The following is a 10,996-nucleotide window of genomic DNA, read 5'->3' on the forward strand; positions in this document are numbered from 1 at the left end:
GGGGGCGTAGCTCAGATGGTAGAGCGCTCGCTTAGCATGCGAGAGGTACCGGGATCGATACCTGGCGCCTCCAATCTTTTTTTCGGCCTCGGAATATTCGCGATATCATTGAAGTTGGACGATAGTTATTGTGTAAATGCTGCGAATACGGTTTGGATGTGTTTTGTGTCAGCTAGACCAGCATTTCATGCTTGTTGGAGTCTAAAAAGTTTATCCAAGAAAAACTTATTTAACGAACAGGGGCGATAGGAAGATGGGGGAAGAGAAGGGGATAGATACCCCCAAAGCCTCATAGAAATAACAAAATTATTTAAATCAATTGTATTGTTTTGACATACGATAAATGCATCTACTTAAAGTCAAAGATCATTTATAAATATATTGGCAGTGAGACGATTCACTGAATACCGAGCGGTGTAATTTTAAAAAAATTTTACCCGCGGACCCACGTTGCTTGAGGGGGGGGGTCGCCCTTGAGTTCCTCCTTCCCCCAAAGCATATTCCTAGTTACGCCACTGGTGAAGAATGTGCTTGTTTCGATTAATAAGAATTAATTATCACGATGCACCGTTGACGGAACTCTGAATCTTAAGCCTGAATCACACGATCATTTTTTTCGTCGCGAAAGTGATCACTATCGAGATCACTTTTCCCGTCGCGAAAAGCAATCGCTCTAGTGATCATTTTTCTGAATCACACGGTCACTCCCACCGTCGCTTTTCGCATCATTTCCACAGCTCGTTGTCATAGGACCCACATCACGAAATTATATAGCGTGTTTGTTTATTTATGTCGTTCCCACAATTGTCAAACGTTGCGCTGCAATCGCTCCATAGGGGAATGCGTTCCGATTGGCTGATATGGGGTTTTAGTGACGGTTTTAGCGATGGAAAAAGCGACCGGACGAGTGATGAAAAATAGCGATGGGAATCCTCAACGCGATCGCGATCGCGAAAAACAATTGCCGCCGACGATCATTTCGCGCATTAGTGATCGCTTTCGCGACGAAAAAAAATGACCGTGTGATTCAGGCTTTACTTCCAGGCACTATCATTGTTAATTATGGTTTCAGATGTTTATTACGGTACAGCAGTGTAACTGCGTTAAAATTTTGTAAATGTTCAATGAGGGAAAGATTATTCATAAAAAATTATCGTAAAATTATTGAAATGAAATTCAATCTTAAATCGGACATATAGGACCTAGAGTATTCCTATTACAGTATTATTAAGGATGAAACATCAGGCAGATTCATTATATTTTGGCTATTTAAATTTTGAAGGAGAACGGCCCGAGGAATATTCTTTTAATTTCCTGTTTATAGAATTGATACAAAAAGGGGCGCAGCTAGGAATTAAGGCTGGGGGGGTTTCAGGCGCAACTAATACTGGGAGGTCTGGGGGTATGGCATACCTGACAGGGTAAGCGGGAGGTTGCGAGGGCCCTTCGCCAGAAAAAAATTAAGATAAATGGTTCAAAATGGTGAGTTTTACGTCCTTTTGAGGGATATTTTATTAATTCTTACACTATTCTATTAGTAATATTAATCCAATTAAATAAAATATATTAAACTTAAAAAATTGTCTGAGCTCTAGGGGTTTTTTTATCCCCCAAAACCCCCCTCCCCCTCGCTGCGCCACTGTATACAACCACTTTGAGATGCCGCACCTCATAACGTAGAAGATTCTGGTCACACGAGTATCTTCCATATCGACACCGACAACTCTTTTCCAACTTCTATTATGGCAGTTCCAATAATCTTTGGTTCGTCGGAGCCAAAGTTTTCGAGCAACAATTTACACAAGAGATTTTTTTCAGTTTTATTTTTCACCTTGGAATGCATTGTGCTTCGACAGTTCTCCGAGAAAACGATGATCGAATGAAAGGGACAGTTAAGAAAAAAATATTTTCTGCGCTTATGCACCATGAGGGTTAGAATCAATTGCGTTGGATGGTTGACGTCACCTCCAGTGACGCACAAACTCTCATACAAAGAGCCAGGAAAAGAGGAATAACGCTTAATGCGAAAACCGTTCCTCAGGACAAAGGAATTGGCGCGGAGGTGAATCGTCAAATGCCGCCTTCTTGCTTCGGACGATTTATCTGTATCATCGCCACGAGTTTTGCATGGACGGAGGGTTGGATTTCAAAAGACCCAAGCTGCAGGAGCGCTTTGGAAAAAAGATGGAAATAAGAGAGAAAAAATAAGTTTGGATCGCCTAATGCGGGCCGAGTCGCTTAATTTGGAGGGGCGGTACCCTTTTCATTTTTTAAACGAATCCCTGCACCCTCTCCCTTTCGTCTATCCCGTTCCGTCTGTATCTGGAAGCGTCAAGGTCGTCTCCTGCTTGGGGAAGATGATTATTAGTCCGTGTTCTTCTCCATATCCTGCCCCGCGCGTGGGACGAATTCGACCATGGATCCCGCGACCTTGCGCTTTTGTGCAGTGGGCGGGATAATGGCGCACCACCTCGCGGTAGTTCTCCCAACCCGCTCCTTTTCGCGCGCGCTCGCATAAATTTCTCGACGTCTCTACGTTTAGGTTTTCGTCTCGTTTTCATCCGTGCACGTTGTTACTGCTTTACGAGGCAGGGAGGGAGTGTACGTAAAAAATAAAAATGTAGAGGTACCAAAGAAAAAGTTTGTAACTCGTACCATTCCCCACTCAATTGCTGCCAAGTGCGTCGTTCTTGTGTACGATTTCATCTCGTGATTCCCAGGGTATTGAATTAACATTTATTTGTCACCTTAGTTACACAAACTAAAGTGCCATATGTATGTAAATATCCTATAATCATGGGTGGAGTTTTGGGGTGGAGGGCAGTGGGAACCTGCCACCCCCCTCCTCTTCTTAAATTGCAATTTGTCTTATAAAAGTGCTAAAACCTGTAAATTCACGTACAATGAAAACAAAAGCATCATAAGTTTAAATTAATTTTATTCTAAGATAGTACTTGGAATCTTGTTTTCGGGGACTAATTTAAACAAATTTTCCAAGAAGACTTAGGGGCCATGAAATACCCACCGTTTCACAGGGGGGTGCCGCATAGCCCCTAAAACCCCGGCAGGACAGCTGGCCCCCATAACATAAAACTCTGATAAGAAGGGCTGGTTTAAACGGTAAGCAAAGTACGCGGCCGCGAGGAGGCTCCAAGCAAATTGGGTCGCCCAAGCGCTGGTTTTTAAGCCCTAAAAATATCACATTCAGTATATGAGAGCAAGCACGTTATAAGTTCACGCTGATATTGAAGTCTCGACCCTTATCCCCCAAGTGTTCTGATTTATTTTTAAATGGTATCCAGAGAGAATTCCTACTCCAAACCCTGATCACCCCGAATTCTGGTCGAGTGCTTTAGCCGACTAAGCTAAGGAGGCATTCCCCTTTGTTGAAATTAATTGACAGTACTGGACAACATGGTATGAATTGCTGAGCATATTATGCGTATATTATACGCATTACGCCATAGCCGGAGAGCTGAACCCAAACATTGAACGCTGGAGGTGTTCGCTTTTGACTAATTAATTTGTGTGCACGTGGATGTTTCTCTGAATACAATTAAAAATTTTTATTAGGCGTGTTAACGGGGGCGTAGCTCAGATGGTAGAGCGCTCGCTTAGCATGCGAGAGGTACCGGGATCGATACCCGGCGCCTCCAGTCTTTTTTTCGGCCTCAAAATTCGACTCCTGCATTCTTTTAAGTAGTTCAAGGCGCTTCGACAGTATATATTTCTACTTAAGAATCTCATTCTATATTTTGAATGTTAATTGCATCCCCTCTTATTTATGATCGGTGACCCTGCACCCCATCCCTTCATCACACTTTGGCAACAAACAGTATGCATCCACATTTCCCTCTCAGTGCGGAGAGGGTTGAAAGGAAAAGGTCGCCGAGGGAGGTCGACCGCAAGTTCATTTGAAATGTAATCCGACGACGCCTGCAATGGGGTCGTTGGCACCGGAGGGAAATCTTGTCTTGTTCGTGAATTTAGCACCACTGTCTGTTCAATCGAAGGTCAGTTTTAGTTCGGAGGGTAGAGCTCACCAGGAACTAGCTTCGGTAGCTTAACCCATTATATCCCTATGTTGCTTCTAAGTAGCATCAAAAATGCATGCATTAACAGCTTTATCCAGAAAATATTTTAACTACGTGCTCTTTTGTGCTGTAAATTTTAATGGTGAAATATGGAGTTTCCACGATAGTTGAGTGGGTTGAAAGTCAAGGGGTACAAGTGATTTTTTTCTCAACAGAGTTAGGTAAAGTTAATTGTTAGAATAAATTCACAAAAACCTGGTTGCCGAGGGGAACGAGTGAGTCATTGTTCTGTGCTGACACCCAGTGGAAAATCAAAGACACTACTAAACGTCTAGTTGTTCTCGTTTCTTTTCTATACCTTATTTCTGTGCCTAATTCTGTATAGAAAAGAGAAACCACTTGTACCCCTTGGCTTCCAACCCACTCAATTATGATTGAGTGGAAAATTTTAACATTTTTAATATAAAAGGTCTTGTAATTTAATTTCTCCCAGTCGCAGCTCATGGTTAGAAAGGGTTAAGTGGCTGAAGCACTCGACCGGAATACGAGAGGATCCGGGTTTGAATCACGGCCAAGTCGAATGATTTTTTTCTCTCTGGAATTTTCACATGATTCTGGATACACTAACTTTAATCTCCAATTTTAATGACAATACATGAGTACGCAGGTGAAAACTATCCTAAAATTCTAAAGTCTCCTTCCTTCTCATGGGCGTTCCCAGAATCAAAACTGGGGGGGGGGGGGGGGGAGGGCAAAACTAGCCAAGTTGTAACTTTTTTGCTCAGAAAAGGGTAATGAAATCAAAATTTTAAGAAAATTATGACAGCAATTCATTACTTTTTATAATTATTTGCTTGAAAAAATAATGATTTTTATTTTAGTTCCAGGTCTTAAACTAATATCATTTTTCTTCAAAAGAAAATTTGTTCATAGCTTTTGTTTTGAACTAAGTTTATTTTCGCTTCTAGGGGGAGGGGCATTTGCCACCCCCCTCGCTGCCCCTCGCTGGGTACGCCCATGCTCCCTCGATCTCACGAAATGATTCACCCCTGCTTTTAGTCTTAGTCATGCACATACCTATTATCTACCTTCGGTATTTGGAAATTAATTTGTCATTAAAAGTCTATATTCTAACTGAGATTAGTTTTCCATAAACTACATGTCAAAGCAGCTAAGAAAATTCCCCTGCCAAACGAAGTAGTCGCCACGTGAACGGGAAATAAGTAAACGAATTTATTTTCTCAATAGGGTGGTTTCCTATTCTTTTTTTATTGCCTTAATCGAAAGATTATTACTCCTGGAGTACGTATTTCACGCTTTTAGATTTTTAAATGACGATATATATTTTTCGCGATTAAATGAAAAGTGAAAATTTTCAAGCACGTGAAAACGCGACGGGTAAGTATGAATGCCGGGAAATCTCTCCGTGTGACGTATTTCTCGTTCCCGCTGCCACCCTGTGAGGTGACCTTGAGGGAGGCTTGAGCGCTGATACGACGCACGCTGCTAGCGGGTAGCCGAGTACACAGCTAGCTGGTAGCGCTTGGCTTAAATAAGGATTATTAATACCTTATCAAACGAAGAAAACTTTCCGACCTTAGCCAGTTTTAATAAGTGGTTATTAAGAGATTTTTCCCTGAGCTCTGTGCCTCATGCATGCATTGATAATCTCAGACGATGTATAACTCCTATCTACTTGTATAGAAACTAGGTCCCTGTGACGTCACGTGGAGTGGCATCGCATGGGCGCCAATCTGGCCGTTTTCAAATGAGGGTAAAAATGGACCATTGCCATTCGTCTAAACCGGTATTTCTAAAACAAAATAATTTTTATATTATGAATACACTAATGGTGAGTAACGAATCGCAATCAATGCCTTTCGTTTTCTTTGATGAAGGAAACTACCCTATTGTTGCAGCTTTATTGGTTTTAAGCTTCCGCGAAAAAGAAGCTTCCACCTGAATAGGCTTAATTAACAAAGCTCCGAGAAAATTACTCTGATAATTTTCATATACGTCTTTGACTCATCCCTTCAAGGTGGTAGCCTCCCTTTTTGAAAACGTACTGATTGTTTTTTAATGGGAGGGACGTGTCCTTTTTAAGACTTTTCAAGGACATGTAAAAGAAATATAATGTTTGAAATTAATTACATAACACTTTTTAATGTTTTAATCTTATGATCTCTCCGTCTTATTTTTTAGTGACACCTTTCAAAGGAGATGGGAGACTTGAAAGCTCCCGTTGCTTATTCAATAATCATTCTCCCTGTGTATGGATGTCAATAAAATCGTTTCCTAATCGCTCTTCAAACCCTAATTGGGAAACCGCGATGCCCTTTTTGCAATACTTTATTAAGTGGCTTTGGTAAGGAAATACTGTAGGTGGCAATAACACGTGTAAGGGATGGAATAAGGTTGTTACATAACGTAAACTGCAAAAATTGCCCACTATGCTGTGTAACACTATGTTAAATGCAGTGCCGTAACTAGGAATATGTTTTGGGGGGGAGTGAGATGGCCTGGAGTAGCGACCCCCCTCACAGGAAACGGGGGACATTTTTGAAAAACGACATGCTTGAAAATAAATTTTGTATCATTTTGACTCCAAAATTTTAACTTTAAGCAGATGCTGTTATTAAATGTCAAAACTAGACAATAGTTATAAATATCGTGTTAATTTCTCCGACGCTTGGGGTGGGGGGGGGGGTGATCTATTCCCTCATCCCCCCCTCATCACTGGTTAAATGGCTCTAAAGGATTACTGCTATTCGCAGCATGTTTACGCATTTGACTGGGCCTGCGGTGTATAAACGGTACTCGTTGCTTCAGCTTACTGCGATTCAGTCACATGACGATGACTTCCTTGATTTTAATATTCATAAATACGTGACGAGTGAGTGGCGAAGTACTGTTATGAGTGCCTTATGAGTAAAAATTCAATTCATATGGATGTGATTCCGTCTCTCGAAGTGGTTTAATGCGTTTCGGCTCTTGAGGCATGATGATTTATAGGAAGAGCTTATGTAACCGTCGTGGAAAGTTTTTATTAATATTTTCTGTCTTGCAGTTTTAGGAACATCCGGTTTATTGACTGTATGGGTGTTTAAGGGAAGCCTAGTTACATCTATTAATCTTCTTATTTTCCTTGTATCGAGATAGTGGGTAGCTTGATTAAGGGCATGAATGGAGTATATTTTAAGAAGAGTATACTACATCGTTTTCCTGCTAGGCTCGTAGCCGGACCATAATGTTTCTGATTTTTAATTTTAGAAATGGACAGAAATGGCTGGTATAGAATTTGGCGATTATTTAAAAGAAGAATAGAAGAATGGGGAAAAAGCCGGTGCCGGTATTAATCTATACATATATAAATATAAAATTATTACAAATAAGTTATAATTTGATGTGATAAATGAATAAAGGTAAAAAATTATGTTGCTGTTACTGCTATAGTTATATTTTTCGTTTTCCACGAATACATATGGCCAATCACCAATTAAATGACTGTTCAATCGGATTGTTTCAATTAATCGGATAAAGGGTTAAAATATTCGTGTGCTAGCTGCTGCTGGATCTCTTAGTGTGTCTCTCTGCTCACGTCCTAAATACATTTTCAGTGTTGAATATGGTTTATATATCTATAATCACATGCTGTATGTTTATGTTCGCACTGTTGGATACGGTTGCGTGCGCTACGAGATTCGTGACATGGATAGGTAATGAGCAAGAGAGAGTGACGGGGGTGTAGCTATTTCCCTCCTTTAATGCGGTGTGGGTGGTAGCCTTCGCATGACTCGGAATGAGAGATGTACCGTGTGTTTACGGTCTCCAGGGTGTCGGCCCTTTCGACGACGCCGGTGCGGCCGATGACGCTCCGATGTCCGCGGAACTCAAACTCACTCTGGTGGCGTGGGCGCCGCCGTGTATAAGGAGAGCTGCCGTCTCCCTCAGTGGTCGTCCTTGGCGTGGCCCACGGAGGGCAGTGGCACCTGCCGCCCACGCGACCCTTGGCGACCCCTTATAAGGGCCCACACGCCGTATGCGACGCCGGGCAGGAGGAGAGTCGGATGGGAAGGAGAAGAAAAAAAATCACAAAATGGAAAGCACTAGTCGCCCTCCTGGGTATATCTCCTCTTCGCCTTTTTAAAAGGAACTCCCACGCGTCGAAGGGAGCAAGAAGATAGACGGTTGGACGTATCCTCTCCGGCTCTCCTTCAAGTTTAAAATAAAAATTTCTCCGCCCAGCCGGTTGCCAAGGGAACGTAAAAGGGTTTTGCGTCTCCGTGAGGAACTATAACGTGGTTTGTGGGGAGCGCTCATCTCAGGTCCGAAAAAAGTTATGACGGGTAGGGCAATTTTTCGGTTTACACGCATGTTTAATAGAATGCACATATGCTTTTTGATAAACAGTTGTTCATTTCCAATAAAAATACAATTTTTGTTTATAATTTCAAAGTTGTAATTACATGTTATAATTAAATCAAGGTAAAAATGATTTTATTAATATTGCTGTAGCTATATTTATCGTTTTCCACGAGTACATGAGGCTAGTTATCTTATTCGTGGTTCCAAATTTTTCCGTTTTTCTCTTTTAAATTTATAATAAGAAGAGATACACAGCCGAATTGATAGGTAAATGAATCCGTTAAGTGGAACATTTTTTTCTATTTATATTTGTTGATGAAAAAGCTAATTTTTTGGTTCACATAGATAATTAAACTGCCGTTACTTAATTATGACTGTTGCAAAAATATCCTTCGAAAATTATCAATAATCATGATGAAACTTATCAGATTAGCTTGGTCAAAATAGTCCATGTTGTGAGTTTTTGGACATTTAACCCATTTCATACCCCGCGCTGCTTTTGCTACCGAAGAAAACGCTACCTTTTCCCCTCCTTTGTGAACTCATTTCGTTTTCATTGTGGGCCCTTTCCATTTCTAACCCAAAGCCTCGGGACAATGATTATATATTGGAAGCGCGCGGCCTGGTTCCGTTTCTCAGATGTTTGATTGTTCCAAAAACAGATAGCGGCGCAGCCGTAAGCGTAGCGCGTAGACCGCGTAGCTTTCGGTCTTCGAATACAATTTTGATTTACGAGTAAAAACGTAAAGTACCAATAAAATATCCTTTTAGTGATGTGGGTCAATTAGTTACATCTTAGATTCTCTGTACAATAAGATGTTCACGAGATGTGACATAAAATGTCCCCTCTCCATCAAATTCCATCATGATGAAATTGGTTCAAAAAGGATTCTCGTAATTCATGGTTGAATATAAAATATTCTGTAAAAGACAACTTATATTATTAAAACTTGAAAGTATTGTACTTCAACGTTGTGAATTCTAATAGTCTATTTGTACGGTGCAATTATGTTTTAGGTGATATTCACATTTAAATGTCTGCAAGATTTTCTATCAAGTTTAATTTACCCAACGCGTTTGTAATATCATGCTAATTTTAAGAGCTAATGACCACAGTTGTCGGTGCATCCATAAGAAATCAAAGCTGAATTTATTCCATAATAATTATTGATTACCACACTTACAGGAGAAAACCTGCAGCATAAATAATATGTTCGATATAGATAATTATTTTCATACAAATGCAATCATTTTCGGTACCCAGTTTAATTGAAGTCCTGCAAGTTGCTTAAACCCTCAGAGAGCAAAAAGATCGATGTAAGTACTTTTCTGTGTGGCTGTGTTTCTATAAAGCTTGGTTTCTGGGACATTGAATCTGCCAATTTAAGTCCGCTGACGTAAATTTGATTGTGAATGCCATTATTTGAAGCGAAATATTGAGACGGATTATTAGGAACTTTTTAAAGTGAGCAGATTTGTTTGATTGATATTTCCCATCTTTTTATATTTGACGCGTTTTGACGGCATAGTATTATATCATGAGTTTCAATCATTATAGGTGAGTGTAGGAATGAGGGTGCCATTGGAGCACGTGACACTTGAGTTAACTAATTAGAGGAAGACTAATTGACTAATTCATAGCAAGCAAGAATGTCATATACGTTGCTGTTGCATTACTTCTTAAACCTACGAGTGAGCGTTAAAAATTAATCTTTTCAAAACTTTATATCCCTCACGACCCATTAGTAGGTACTGTTTTCGGTATCATAAGTACAAATAAAACATTGAGAGTTTGTATTAAATATTATTCTAATCGTGATCTTTTGTGTAGCCATGGAAATTCTTTCATCATGGAAAAAAATTCTCGTGGAAAGAATTTCAATATTTTTTATTGTATTTATATGTTGTTGCAGTTTTTAAATTTCGCATTCCATGCAATTTTTTGGTTCGAACTCCTATGGAGGAAATTTTTCTTGGGAAAAAATGGCTTAATCGATTCGAAACCATATCTTCCAATGCTGAGTCAGGTATGGTGAAATTTATATCAGCTATTTTTCACTCCTAGCATTCCTGAACGAAAAAATAGACTCACAATATAAATACGAGAAATATGATGAGGGCCGATTTCGAATCTCGGTCAATTCCAATGATCGTCTCCGAACTGATTAACTCCTTTGGAATGAAAATAATTGCAATCCTGCGCATGACTGCGTACAAGGATACTTGGTATTGCAAACCTGTCAATATTTTAGGTTTTCATTGAGAAAAAAGATCAAAAATTGGAAGAATCAATCAGAAAGTACAGTGAAAGTACACAAAAAAGTCAGGGGCGGATTCAGCATTAAATTTGAGGAGAGGGGGATTTCATCACCTGGGTCCGTGGAGTATGGAATACTGACCGGGAGAGAGGGGCGTTTTTACAGCGGGGAGTGCTACACTCTACGATAAATGCAACTTAAATTTCTCCCTCGTTTGGGACTTGTAGCAATGCATTTGCGCATTTATTGTCTATCAGTGGCGTAACTATGGGGGAGGGGGGGATGAGGGGATACATCGATCCCCCTCCCAAAGCATCAGTGAAATAAAAAAAATATTTA

At 40.2% G+C, this 10,996-nt stretch overlaps 2 non-coding genes across 2 annotated transcripts; both read left to right on the plus strand.

Moving 5' to 3' along the window:
• Trnaa-agc lies at positions 1-73 on the plus strand. The gene has a single exon. It is a non-coding gene; the product is annotated as a tRNA-Ala (tRNA).
• A 3,510-nt stretch (positions 74-3,583) lies between these two features.
• On the plus strand, positions 3,584-3,656 carry Trnaa-agc. Its single transcript has one exon. It is a non-coding gene; the product is annotated as a tRNA-Ala (tRNA).
• The last annotated feature ends 7,340 nt before the right edge of the window (positions 3,657-10,996 follow it).

Source organism: Ischnura elegans, chromosome 5 (assembly GCF_921293095.1).
Source record: "Ischnura elegans chromosome 5, ioIscEleg1.1, whole genome shotgun sequence".
NCBI classification, from domain to species: Eukaryota; Metazoa; Arthropoda; class Insecta; order Odonata; family Coenagrionidae; genus Ischnura; species Ischnura elegans.